Source organism: Phyllostomus hastatus, unplaced genomic scaffold (assembly GCF_019186645.2).
Source record: "Phyllostomus hastatus isolate PE091 unplaced genomic scaffold, TTU_PhHast_1.1 phas_contig_40, whole genome shotgun sequence".
In the NCBI taxonomy this organism is placed as follows: Eukaryota; Metazoa; Chordata; class Mammalia; order Chiroptera; family Phyllostomidae; genus Phyllostomus; species Phyllostomus hastatus.
Genome location: NW_025333872.1, coordinates 82,020,453 through 82,034,190, shown reverse-complemented (window position 1 = coordinate 82,034,190; position 13,738 = coordinate 82,020,453).

Below are 13,738 nucleotides of genomic sequence, written 5' to 3'. Positions count from 1 at the left end.
AATGAGTGGAGTAACTAATCTACATCAAATTTTGCATTAAGCTTGAACATTCCTTTGTGGAAACTACTCAGATGATTCAGAAGGCCATAACTATAGGCAACTGGTGATTGGCAGCTTCATCATGATAATGTGCCTGCTCATGCATTCCATTTCATGCAGAGATTTTTGGCAAAACATCAGGTCGTTCAGTTGATTCAGCCCCCTACAGCCCAGATTTGGTGCCCTGCGACTTCTGCTTTTCCCAAAACTGAAGTCATCTTCAAAAAGGAAGAAATTTCAGACCATTGATGAGATTCAGACAAATGTGACTGGACAGCTGGTGGTGATTTTTAGAACTGTGTGAGATCCCAAGTTGCCTACTTTGGAGGGGACTGAGGTGGCATTGTCTTATGTACAATGTTTCTTGTATCTTGTATCTTCTTCAAGAAATGTCTCTATTTTTCACCTTACATGGCTGGATACCTTCTGGACATTATACATATATAAAATATAACCTAGCAATTCCACAACTATCTATTTAAGTAAGAGAAATAAAAAATGATATCTACAAAAAGATACATCCAAAAACATTTATGGATGCCTTATTCATAAGAACCAGAAATACAAAAAGTCAAATATCTATCAACATGAAAATAAATACATTGTAATGTAAAATGAATACTTTTCTGCTGTAAGATGGGATATCATACTGATGCTTGCACTGATATGGAAGGATCTCAAAAACATTATGATGGAAAATAGAAATGGGCACAATAGAGTTTGATTGTCTATATATTATAATCAAGAGCAGGAAAAACTAATCAATGATGGTAATTGTCAAGATTGTAGTGTCTCTTCTGGTGGAAATGTACAGGAAAAGGATAAAGGACAATAGGAAACTTTCTGTGGCTAAGAAAATGTTCTTGATATGAATGACGCTGATTTAGGTATATACACTTGTGAAAACTTAATAGACAGTATATTACAATTTGTGCATAATATTTTGCATAAATTATATATCAATAAACATTTCCATACTGATTACACATTTTTCCTCTGCAGAATATGCTTAATGTCCCTATTTTTTCAATTACTTAAAAATAGGTACAAAATAGGTACTAAAGTAATACTGAGCATTTGTTTCCATTGAAAAGATAAGTGGATTTTTTTTTTCCAGCATTCTCCATCCTGCTCTTGTTAGAGGTCATTTTTATTTTTAAAAAATAATGGCTTCACTTGATATAAACTGATGTTACTATTTCAGAAATCTAGTTAGAACTGTAATAGTCAATGCATAGTTAGTTTTTTCTCTGTGCTTTTGTTGTGAGCATTTTTCTCCCTTCAGTTTAGTACAATTTTTACCATTTCAGTGCCATAGTGTTTACAATATTGAAACTGAATGAATTTTACTTATTTTTGTACCAGTAGATTTTCTTTTGGAAAAATTAATATTTCACTAAATTAAACAGAACCCCAATGACTATTTTGTAAGTTAATTATATAAGGACTCTGCAAAAGAGTAAAAGGCTGCAGAATGAAAATATGAAAGGAACTAAATTATTCATAAACCTAGGCCCAACCCTGGCATATAGGCAAATTTTGGAAACTGAAAGTTTTGCTTAATGTGGCTTGAGAGATTGACATGTGTACAAGGTTATGGAATAAATATACGTTGTGGGCGGAATATAAAATATCTCGATTTCACCTCACTTTTGTTGTTTGTTATGTGGTCTTTCTACATTTCAGATATTTTAACTCTACATTAAAGGTAGCAATATTATTGTTTGATAACGGTGTATATTATATGCGGTACTAAATGTAAAAGGGTTGCCACATAGCATCTATATAAATACTGACTCCCTTTCCCTTTACCAAGATGAGGCTGTCAGGAGTCAGCGGGTAGACCACTTGTGGAGGCTCATGTTGCAGATCTGTATTTAGGCAGGACTTGCCGAGTATAAATTGCTTTACTTAATTTAGCCCATAGTTAAAATTGACAGTAATATAATCAGATGGGATGTTCAGGAGACAACTGTACCAAGTCTTTGGCTTAAGCTATTCCCTCCGTCTCTGATTTCTAACTTTTAAAATAACACTGAAGCTTTTATTTTCGTATAAATTTAGACTAGGTAAAATTCAAACTGTAAAATATTCAATTGGTTATTTGAAGTGCTTGAAATAAGTGCCAACATTTCTGAAGTAAATTATGGCTTTCCAAATAAGCTCGGGTTTAAAAATAAAAAATAAAAATTGCACCAGAACTTCCAGGCAAGTCTCTACAATCCACAAAGCTTTTCACTGCAGAATTACTTTTGGCCACATTTGCCAAAACCATTTTCTCTTCCTTCTGTCCATGCCAATCTCTTCCTTTTGATTCTTAGATAGCTTTCCACATTAGAGAAATAGTCTTATTTGCTTCATGAGTTCCCAGAAAAATGGAAATCACACAACATAGAAATAAGTGAGCTTACTAAAGTTCACTGCCGTAATTGGAGTTGGCTCAGACAACAGTCATTTTTGATCCTTAAACAGTGAGAAGGCAAAAGGGTTGGATGAGCTCCAGTTTCCATAGCAGGGCAAAAGTTGAAAGTGGCCTGGTTGTAGAGACAACAAGGAGTGGGGGACTACTTAAGCACATGTCCATAGCAGTGCATTAGTGGATGTATTTTCCCAGTCCATCACAGACTGAAGCATTTGTAAAATTGGAAAGAAATGAATTGCCAATAAAATGATCATGCAGTTAAATGTAATGACAATGTCAAAATGCTTTAAACATTTCCATATACTTATACCCAATTGTTGTACTTAATCTGAGGTAGAATGATAATAAACAGCTCAGTGACTGACATTCATTTAAGGACCACAATTTGAGTAGCACTGGTCCATAATACCATATTATTATTAATGCTGAATTGGTAAAACTACTCTTAAAAAAAAAGCCCAACCTGATGTGTAGTGTTTGCTGATTTTTATGATGTGCTTTCTCTGTAGCTGATTTCTAGTGACCAAGATGATGTCACTGAAAACACAATTGAATGGAAAAGTACAGAATTTACTCTTAAGCTTCTCAAGGACTTCACTGTTTTAATACTAACTCAAGTAATGGGCAGCAGAACTCTTATAGCCCATCAGTTACGTCAGTGAGAAATGTGCTTGGCACTTGAGTTTTCGGGTGTAAAATCCCAAGGAACACACACTCCTACTGAAGAATGTGTTTGTTTTTAGGAGATTCCCTCACTAAGCAAGTCACTCTGTGCTATATGCCTGGGGGAGGGTGTAGGGGGAAGAGAGAGAGATAGAGATAGAGAGAGAGAGAGAGAGAAGGACCACCGACCTCATTAGGAGGAGGTAGAATCAGGGAATTCAGAAAACATTGTAATGATAGAAGTGGATTAGGTATATTCATTAGACATGTTGGTCAGAACCACAGAGTATTTTATGTGCCAAATGAATTCTACTCTCCTCACCTACCATATCTTATCCACTCCTGCCTTAAAATGTGGGTCAAATCTTGTCCTCAGTTTGCAGAAAGTAATCTAAAACTAAGAGGAAATGAGTAACTTGCTCACAGCTTCAAAACCAGAAAATGACAAAGCTAAGATTTGAAAAGTAGTCTGACTCCAAGGCCCAACATCTTGACCTGTACATTTCTTAGATTATAGCCCACAAAGCAAGGGAAGTTGAAAGGAGTATCACTGCCTTGTAAGTGTTTTTAGTTCTCAAAATTCAGTGAAGATTCTTCAAGGGCCTCATGAAAACCGTGTAAAAATGGCCTATTGCAGTTCACCAATGTCCAAATTAAATCACTTGTTGATTAACTGGTTCTTATTTAACCTTCTATGCTTTATTCTTTCATCAGCACAATGGGAGAAAATAAGTAGTAAATGGTAGTTTCAGGCTTAAATAGAATAGCAATTGTACACAGAACATGATGCTAAATGGTAATAAGTTAATAAATAGTATTATTGTAATTATGTGATGATTATCAGCTTAGGAATTAGGCCATCTTGAATGTATAGGTGAGGTCCAATGGATTTAAGTACAAATCTAAAGGTACTTGAGATTTGTGGGAATGAGTACTGATATAGCTTTACCTTTGATGCCATTGAACATCCAATATTTGATGTATTCTTCCAGGCTTTTATTTAGCTGTGTAGGCTATGTAAATTATATGCAGATGAATTCATACAATAACATTTAAAAGAAAAGAGCTTCTAATTGTACATTGTTGCTCATAAACAATTATTTTTCTTATCTAAAAATTAAGACACATGACATTATTATACTTGATTAGTTTAAATTTTAATTATATCAGTAAACATGTGATATAATTAAGGTATTCATATCCAAAATTAGTGAAACAACTCAGAACAAGTTAAAATGATATATGAAATGTCAAGGCCTTGGAGCCACTAAAATGTAACTATTCTTAAAAATAAGTGTTTTGTGTTACTTTAGGCCACTGAGTCTGTTATATGAACAAAGAGCAACAGAAAACTAACACATCTTAAAAATTCTAGTCTCTTTAATAATACACTGGCTAAAATCAACCACAAAACTTATGTTAAAACAGAGTAACATTGCTGAATTTCAATCTTTCCCTCTTTATCTTCTTTTTTTCCCCAACTTTTCTCTTTCCTGTGTCAGGTGGTCTCCTGACCAAAGCATGCTAATGAAAGGACTTTTCTTTTGGAATGATTCTCTAAGAGCTGTTAGTTTCATACAGTTAACAAATATTGGATTATGTCTGTCTTTGAATAACTAGATACATTAATTTTTTGATCCCTGTCAGCTTATAAAAGAGTAACAGCCAACAAAGCCCCCAATAATCATCACTTCTTTATCTTCACTGCCATAAACAAAGACTCATTTTTGGATGTGTATATTGAGATTATAAAACAATCATTATGATAACTTCACATACTGCATCTTTTCTGGAAAGAATTCTTTTGATTGAGAAAAATTCTTAATATGACAGTTTTCACAGAAGCCAGAGTCCAGAAGGCTAGGCTGGGAGAATGGCTATCGTGCTCACAGGAGCAAGTTACTTGAGCAGGGGATGTAGTGAACACTTGGACACCTAGTAGGGTGACAGTCAGCAGAACAGGTTCTCTGACTTCTCTCCTTTTCACCTCTTGATTTCTAAATGGTGTCTCAGACTGCTGGAGGCCAGCTTCCTGTCAGAGAACAAAGGGGCCCTCTGCACACAGTCCGTCTTCATCTGACTCCCAGGATGCAGAGCAGGGTCACAAAAGATGAAGAATGCATAAAGAAGGACCAATGGCAGCTAGCTCACCAATTAAGGTTTAACAGCTCCACCTAATATTAATTTGACTACCAGAGGACCAAGGAACCCCATTGACCTCTAAGGTGCTCATGGACCATGAAAATATACTTCAACATTTTCATGTTGACCCCATATTCAGAGTCAGAGCACTATCATTTCTAATATAAGTAAGAGTTTCTAAAACAAAGTGCAGTAATATTCTTTTTTTAAATAATTAGCTTATTATAAAAATTATATGGACCACTAATGATAACAAAAACATCATCAATCCTTGGCATAAGAAAAGAAAATTTACCTTTGACATTTCCCATCTGTTTCAAAATGCAAGAAAATGTAGTTCCATGTAAGAAAAATTTTACCCACACAAGCTGTTTTAATAGAGTTGTAATATTGTCAGCCCTATTAATAAAAATTATATTTATAGAATTGGTAAATTTTTGTGGTTTTCAAGAACATATGAATATGCATTAAATTGTGTTATACCATTGATGATAAATGACATTATCATACAGTTATTACCTTTTTATTAGTTCCTAAGTAAAGAATAAGAAATTTTCTAACATAAGATACATAAAATGCTAGCGTCTACGTTTTAACATTTCACTTACATACCAGTTGGCAGATGTAATAATAATCTTGTGTCCTATGCTCCTCATTATGAGTTTGATGTTTTAAGTAGGTTTAACATAAATAAATGAAGATAATATCAATATAATTCCAGCAGACTCTAATTCACTCAGAATACATACTGTTTTAATGATCGTTTCATACAGGTGCAGAGTAATCAAATACAGAGATACACTCAATAGGATTGGCAAAATTGGCTGTTTCTAAAATTGCAAAATTTATTTGATGAAATAGAATCTCTTCTCTTGAGAATTTATTAGCATAAAATGATATTCTGAAAGTTTTATGTCTAACTCATTATACCAACGATACATAATTCAAGCGAATTTCTGTGGAAAAAATTTTTTGGAATCAATGGTAACTAAGGGACTTTATAGAAATTGAGATAAGTAGAAGAATTTTAATGTTTTATTTTATTAAGTAGCAAAAACTTTCCAAATGCTAAAATTGTCCCAATTTCTTTTTGGTTGTTCCAGGAATATGAATTTATTCTTGACCTGGTTAAAAAAACAAAGCCAACTTGCCATCATTTACTGAGTATAAATGTGATAAAGATGACAGCTTTACTTAAAAAGTATTTACAGAACCAGAGACATTGAAATAAAGAACAAACTGACAGCAACCGGAGGGCAAAAGGAGGGGTATAATGGGGAAAAAGGGGGAAGGGGCCTGAGGGAACACGGATAAAGGTCCTGTGGACACACCTGGAGGGGGTAGGATTGAGGGTGGGAAGTGGGGGCAGGTGGGGTGGGGGAGGGGCTGGAAGGAAAGTGGAGACAACTGTGCTTGAGCAACAATAAAAATAATAATTAATATTAAAGTTAAAAAAGTACAGTCAAGGATATTAGATATGAAGGTTTGAAGATGGCAATAATCCTAATTTTTCTTTGGCTACCAGAAGCTTCATGCTTACATAAATTTGTAGGGAAACACTGGGAAAGCCACCTTTGGTAATAAGGCAAAATAAATACTAAAAATCTCTTTAAGAAATGAATGATAAAATAGACCATTTTGTAAGATCTAGTGGTAATTGATAAACAGAAGTATACTTTTACATGGTTTTGAGTTTTCAGAAAGCTCACCGAAGCTAACACTTTTTGCTCTTTGAATGATATTTAAAATTTCATTTAAAAATACTTCTGTAGTGGGCCTTAGAAAGTGGTTACTTAATTTTTGTCTGAGTGGCAAAACTCTCTTCAAGGAAAGGTAAATATTTGTTGTTAATAAAATATTAACATTTACATCATTTAGGTTTCTAGAAAGAATATCTATAAGATAAAGATATTATTTATTTTCTTCTGTTCTCTACAGAAATGTTCTTTTAGAGTAATCTGGAATTTGTGCCTGTACTAAACCACTTTTAAATTTATGTAATTTGGCTTCTACACTCCTTATAAAATGTATCAGTGACCTCTTGTTAACAAAATCCATTGCCTTAATAATTATGATAGGTTTTTATACAGGGTAGTGAGTAGTAAGAAGAGAAAATGTAGGGGGAAATAAGAAGAAGATAACCTTAATGGAGTAACAGAACAGGAGTTATGTAACTAAGCTAAAATGACACAGAACTACTACTTTAAAACAATGAGAATGAAGATAAAATTGTCTAAAGAAAAGCTAGAGAGATTTTTATATGACCCTCTTTAAATAAAACATATATATGTTTATGATAGTAAAGTGCTTTTTCTAATTTTGTAATTAATGTCATTCTACTGTCAAAATCTTCCTTACTATAGAAAATTGTAGTTAGGCAAACTATGTCTTTATAATAACCTTGACCCCTTTTACTTTTGGTAACCTATTGCCTTTTTTTCTCTTTCTTTTGAAGTTCTAAATCAGGTGGATGAGCAACAGAAAGTTCATCAAATCAGAGCAAAAGAACCATTCCAAATGTACTTCCAGTGGCTCCGTGGATGTTCTTGACACAATGAAACATCCTTTGTAGTGAGGACTATTTGTATCTTCTGTGGCCTCTGTCGACAATAGGACTAAATAATGTCAGTTACGTGGGCTGTCTTTGTTCTTTGTTTGAGACACTTGCTTACTTTGCCACCACAATACAGTTAATTTGGTAATTGTTTTTATTCAGTCAAATTTAAAAGGAAATATTTTGTGTGTATGGGAATATTTCCTCAACTTTATGAGTGGAACAATGAATCACATTGAATTAGATTAAAAGTCTGTAGTTTGATAAACAATTTAGAATAAGATCCACATTGTCCCCTAAATAAATGATAGCTATACATTTTTTAAAATGTTGAAGTTGCAATAAATATTAATCGATCTTTGAGAAGTTTGAGAAGCTTCCACTCTCCTTGCTATTTTGTGGATTTTTTTTCAATGTGTGAATTCTCTTAGCAACTGAAGTCCATAAATCAATGTAGTCCTAACCCTGACACAATCTAGCGTATTTCCACCCAACTTCTTCAATCAAGGAAACACCTTCTTACAACTGGGTCAGACACACAATTGGCCCTGACCAATGGCAGCTACCCTTAACATCCCTGTGAAAAAGTAAGGTTATCACTACACTTGTTGACCAAGAAAAACCATGTAAATTCATTATTATTTTATTGTTATCTAATAATTTCATTTGAAGAGTTTGCACATCCATGTTGAAATAGGTTCTTAAGTATAAGGGAAATACTTGCATGCATACTCCTTGGAACATTTTCAATCTGTTGGAAAGTTTCACCTATTTTAATATAAACATAACATAGAAGGAAAGCCATCAGTGGTTTCTATTACTCCATGTTTTCTATTTGAGGAATGTTTCTGATGATCACTTACTGCTCTACTCCACAGGAAATTGACTTAAAAGTGTTTTTTTGAGTGCTTAAAGAGGGAAAGTACTGAATAATTACAAGTTTAATTAGTTAAAATATGTAAAGACAAATCATTTGCATTCCAAAACTGTCAGCTCTCAACTAACTTAAATTTTTGATTGGGCTTAGAAAGCAATTAGGTTGAGTTATTCCTTACTAACACATTTGCATGTTAAATTGCATTATGATCTATCTTATGTTAAGGAATATTTGTAAGAGAATTAAATACTTCCACAAGGGTAATGTAAGCTCTTGGACATGTTAATGTAAAAAATTAATATGAATATGAAACAGTACCTTTAAGCTTCTAAATACTATTTTCTGGGACAGCCCAAACCTTAAGTGTGGAAAAATGTGTTGAAGTCTAAGACTCTGAAAGAGGGCCAGTACTTCCCTCTTTGGGGATAATATTGCTTTCTTCTTTCAAACCGCCATTCAAATATAAGTTTTTCCACAATGATGTAATACCAGAACTTAACAACAGGGGACCAAAATATTTAATAGTTTTATGCTTAGCAACAATAATAGTATGTATTGTGCTACTAATTTTAAAATTAATTTTGAAACAGAATACTCACCAATGGGCAGAATACACACACACACACACATGTCAAGTATCTACACGCAGACACATGCACATACCCACATACAAACATAATTACATATCATATATAAGAATTTGGAAATTAAAAATCAAATTAATAAAGTGTTCAGTAAAATCTTTGAACTCCATGCCTTGGAAAAATCCCTCTCAGATATTTAAAGAAGGAGGCTGAACCTTATGTTTCTCACACTCCTTTTCTCTCCATGTCAGATAGTGTCCTGTGCACAGAGCTACCCCCGACCTTGTCCTGGTTTCTTTCTTTTCCCATTTCAGACTTACTTTATTTTTATCTCGTATCTCTGAATTTCTACTTTGGAATACTTTCCTTCTCCTAATCAACTATTCTTTAACAATTTTTAATACAAGTATGTTGGTAATTAGCTATGTACATTTTTAAAACTTATTTTATTTACATTTTGTAAGTTATTTTTGTTCTTGGTGGAAGTGAGGCTCTTCTATAGCATTGCAAGGAAAGCATTTCAACAATCCATGCATGGGAGATTGTGGAGTGACAATATGGCTTTTTTGGGTTTCTAATGTCCCACGTCTGTCCATCCTGCCATGGAGAAAGTCCAACCTTGTCCTCAGCAAATTTAAAGTAACAGACAGTGTCCAGAGTTGGGCTTCATATTAAAGCTTAGTTTTTTGGAGCCCATGCTATCTGCTGCAGGCCCTCGTAGCCAATAGACCCACATGGTCTTGTGCTTCCCAGCAAGAGAGTGCAGGAACGAATGGGTGAGTGTGTCACCAGGTGGGTGAGAGACAGAGGGTGTAGGAAGGAAAGAGAGAGGGAGAGCTTCTTTGATCCCCTGGGACTATATCACCTTGGGTTTGGGATGGACTGGGTCCTTTTACAAAAGAACCAAGCTTCCCTAAGCTTTTGCAGGCCTTTTGATGAGTTCACTAGTTACATTGACAAGCCTCTAAGGTCAAGCACCCCCTGCTATGCCCCTCAACAATCTGGCACCAGAAGGCTGATGGGAGGAGTGTTAATCCTTTTGGCAGAGCAATGCTACAGTCCTCTGGGATGTGAAGCTGCAGGTCCTGGTGAAGCAAACATATTTATGTCTCAAGTTTATTAAGCTCAATGTCTAACTCTCTTTGCTCTTTTTTCTTTATCAATAACTACTGAACTACCTACAGTAACATCTTTAATATATATATATATATTATATTATATTATATATATTATATATCTATCTATAGAGAGAGAGAGAGAGAGAGAGAGAGAGAGAGAGAGAGAGAGAGAGGGAGGGAGTACATTAGCAGATATATTCTTTCAGCACTCTAAATATATGCCATTACCTTCTGGTCTCCATCATTTCTTATGAGAAGTTACCTGAAATCCAATTGTTGTTTGTTTGGAAGTAAGTTGCCTTTTTCAGGGGTGGGAGTATTGAAATGCTTTTAGGAATTTGATTATGTTTTTTATTTTCAGGATTATCATCAGTACCTTACAATAAGTGCAGGTAAGGTTGACATTCATTTATTTTTTTCAAGATTTTTAGTTTCTTGACTTTGTGTCCTGATATCTCTAATCAATTTTGAAAGAGACATCTCATTCATCATCTCTTCAAATATTGGGTTAGGACTCATTCTATTTCTTTTCCTCTTCAGATTTCCATTTCAACCTTAATTAGACCTTTTACTTTATCCCTTAAAATCTCATATGTTTCCTATATTTTCAATCATTTTGTATTCTTCTTTCTTATTTTGAATAGTCTTCTGACCTATCTCTCAGTTCACGATCTCTCAATTCATCTCACTCAACTAGGATGTTAAATACATCCACACGTTGATTTTTGAAGGCCATGCAGCACTTTTTTCCAATGGTAGAAACTATCTTTGTTGATGTTGATTTTGTTTTTCAAAACTAGTTGTTATTGTTTTACTAAACATCTCTTAATCTTTGAGAGTATTAACATGGTTAAGTTATATGTCTCTTTTCCTCTTGATTTTACTTTACATTTTATATCCTCTTTTGTGCCTGATTTTTAATTGTGTGCTGGACAATTTGGACATAACTTCAGGATCAAACAAATTTTGTCTTGTTTAGAAAGAATGATCTATATTTATTTATCTACCTATGTATATTTTTTAACTGTGCCATAGGACTAGTCACTTTAGCTATCAAAGTTTACTCTGACATGATTGTAGGTATTGAAATGATTTGAATGTGAGCCCAGTTTCTGCAAGGAATAGATTATGTGTGTCTGGTTCACTCTTATTCCTCACTATATTTTTTTGGAGATTCCACACAAAAATACAGGGTTCGCACCAAAAATCACTCCCACTGGCTGACACTGATGCAAAATTTAGCTTCCCTAATGCCATGAGGTTGCTTCAATTTCAGCACAGTTTCTCAGCCTTTAATTTCTCTCTTCAGTGATTGATAGAACGAAATTTGTCACAAATTTGTCACACATTTCCCTGTAGAAAGAAATTTGTCAAAATAGAAATTTTCTTTTTCTGCATTTTACAACGTAGTAGCACTAATCTGATGTGATTTTTGAGCACTTGTGCATCCACATAACTGAATTATTTTTTATAATTAATTAATTAATTAAAATGTGAATAATCAGCATGTGCAGTGGTGTTTTAGGAGAAAAGTGTTCCAAAATACTAGGTCATAATTTCAAGTTTTCTTGTTCTAGGAAATCTTGTCTTCACAATTTTGCACTTGCTTACTAGTTGTCTATTGATTACAAGTAGATTTCAGACAATATTTTCCCTAGGTATTCTTAGCTTTTTGTTTGTTTTGAGCAGAAGGGTTGATGCACGTTACCTAGTTTGCCATTTCCAGAAGCAGAAGCTTATTTTCATACATTTAACAATAAAATAAACTGTTTTGTTCTTAATTATATACTATATTTCTTGACTACCAGTGATGTAACTGAAGTAATTTAATATTACCATCTGCACCCACCATTTTCTTGACTCCTAGACATTCAAATCACTGTTGACAATTCCATTGCTTTTACTGCATTGACACTGCAAACATTTATACTAATGGAATTCTGTTTTGTGTTTATAATCAAATATTTTATTGTCTGTTGTATTTTTGGAAAATTACAAAAAAACCCATATAATTTTATCATTTCTTAACTAAATATAATTTCAAGGATACCAGATAATGTGATCTGATTGATAGAATATAGGGAGATATAATCACATCTCACTCATGGAGGATGCTCCAAGTCTAAATCTCTCTCTCTCTTACACACATACACACACACACACCACTCGTTTCCAACAGATGGTAGTTCCTCAAGTCAGCCTCCATTTCACTTGTCTTTTTTTACTCGAGCACCACTGTTTTCTTATATATATTCTGGTATTTTTAGTATTTCTAATGATTTTATGTTAGTTATTTTTCAACAAGATTCATATTTTATTGTCATTTTGATATAGCTATACACATTATTTTCAATCTTCATGTTTATATTTTTATGCCATGGTTTTTCCACTCTGTGCAACTAACATTTGATTTATATTTTGGGCAGCAAATTAATATCTTTGTTTAAGTTCTTTTTCAGTTTTTTTATGCTTTGCACATATTTTCTGGATATAAAATCTTGTGGTTCCATCAATTATCTTATATTCTGTAGCTATATTTTTTATTATCTTCTGACTTTTAACAAGGGCACACTTAGAAGTTAAGCAGTTGAATCTCCCCCTTTTTTGTTGGCTATTTAGCAAGGGGTTTGTGTGTGTGTGTGTGTGTGTGTGTGTGTGTGTGTGTTTCTTTCTAAATGATTAATGCATTTTTTCCTTAAATGCTTAACCCATCTTTAGAAACAAATAAGCACTACGTGTTTCAATATGTGACTCTATTTTGCTTGAAACAGCATGCATATATCAAGCTGCATTCTCAGATATATATTCGCACTTTGAAAATTTTTAACTATTATTTATTGAGACTCTGAGGTATTGTACATATGTATTACCCATAATGTATATATGAACTTTTAACATAATAGATTCAGACTGAAAACATTTCTAATTTGTTTAGTAATTGTGGTATGTTTAGTTCAATTGCCAAATATGTGGTTGATATTTTGTGTGTTTTTTTAAGATTTTAATTATTTATTTTTAGAGGGGAAAGGAGGGAGAAAGACAGGGAGAGAAACATCAGTGTGTGGTTGCTTCTCATGGACTCCCTACTGGGGACCTGGCCCACAACCCAGTCATGTGCCTTGACTGGGAATTGAACCAGCAACCGTTTGTTTCATAGGCTGACACTCTATCCACAGAGCCACAGCTAGGGCTGTAGTTGATATTTTCTTACCCTTATTCTTCATATTAAGTACAGTGTTTAATAGATGTCAGATATCTCTGTCATTTTATTGGAGGAAATGATTGAATTGCTCAAGTATGGTTAAAATTTCCTTTAGTTTTAGTTAATACAGTAGAGCT